The sequence below is a fragment of the Elephantulus edwardii genome, unplaced genomic scaffold (genome assembly GCF_000299155.1).
Source record: "Elephantulus edwardii isolate Elephantulus edwardi_28Jun2011 unplaced genomic scaffold, EleEdw1.0 scaffold00073, whole genome shotgun sequence".
NCBI lineage: Eukaryota > Metazoa > Chordata > Mammalia > Macroscelidea > Macroscelididae > Elephantulus > Elephantulus edwardii.
The window spans coordinates 1,285,641-1,286,790 of record NW_006399823.1 but is presented as its reverse complement, the minus strand read 5'-3'; the positions used below and the strand labels follow the sequence as shown (position 1 = coordinate 1,286,790).

Sequence of the window (1,150 nt, the reverse complement as noted above, 5' to 3'; positions counted from 1 at the left end):
GCGCCAGCACCAAGCAAATAGGCCCATCAACTCTCTCTAGGAATGGTTGATGATTGATGTGGACAATAGCAGGCAGCAAATAAGATAATGTTTTCCCGGATCCAGTCTGTGCCACTCCAACCATATCCAACCCACTTAAAGCAACTGGCCATCCCTGAGTTTGAATAGCAGTAGGTTCGGTGAAATTCTGTCTTGCAATCACATCCATGACATTTGCAGGGAAGTTTGCCTCATAAAAATTCAACACTGGTTTTGGGCAGTTGTGACCTCTAACTGTAACTTCCTTGCTTCTCCTCTATGTCTTCACATCTTGCGCTGTGCGCCTAGCCAAATCAGGGTGTTCTTGATAAAAATTCTTCTCACATTTGGGCAGCTCATCAAGATTCCATTTCTTTTTAACTAGCTTCTCTCCAGGGTTTCCAAACTTCTTTCCAGATAATGGTCCTGCCCTACTTCCTCCAAATCGAGGTGCTCCAAACCCTCGATCCCGGCCGCGGTCTCGGTCACTCGAATAACTCGACATGGCATCAATGGTTGCGGTTGGTGCGTGAGGAAGAAGAGAGAATCGGACGCGAAGAGCCTCGAAGGGTGGTGACCGCGAAGTCTTGCGGAGGCGGCGGCGGCTTAGTCGGCAAAGATAAGAGGCTGAGTCGGGCAGCCGATGGAAATGAATGAGGCCTCAGCCTATAAATCTTAATGGGAGGAAACTGCCCATCTTTCTCCCATGGAGCTTCTGGTGGATTTGAACTACTAGACACTTGGCCCCTTGATTAGAAGTGAAGCATGTTGCAGACTTTAAATTGTGGTATTGGTGAAGATTGTAGAATATCCCAGGAATTGTTAAAATAACAGACTCATCTGTCTTAAAGGGAGTTCTCCCAGGGCGCTCCTTAGAGGGAAGAATGGTGACACTTGTCTCATGTTCTGGGACATGTTGTCAGGAGGGACTAGTCTTTAGAAAAGGACATCTTACTGGGAAAGGTGGAAGGTCAGAGGAAGAGAGGAAGACCCTCAACAAGATGGACTGACAGGATAACTGTAACAATGAGTTCGATCATATCAAGGATGAGGAGGATGGTGCAGAATAGGGCAAGGTTCTGACCTGTTTTTCATAGTTACAGTGACTTGATGACACCTAATAACAACACGA

At 46.8% G+C, this 1,150-nt stretch overlaps 1 pseudogene; it reads right to left on the bottom strand.

The window, feature by feature from the left end:
• Positions 1–523, bottom strand: part of LOC102871615 — a 1,888-nt pseudogene extending 1,365 nt beyond the window's left edge.
• Positions 524–1,150: the final 627 nt, after the last annotated feature.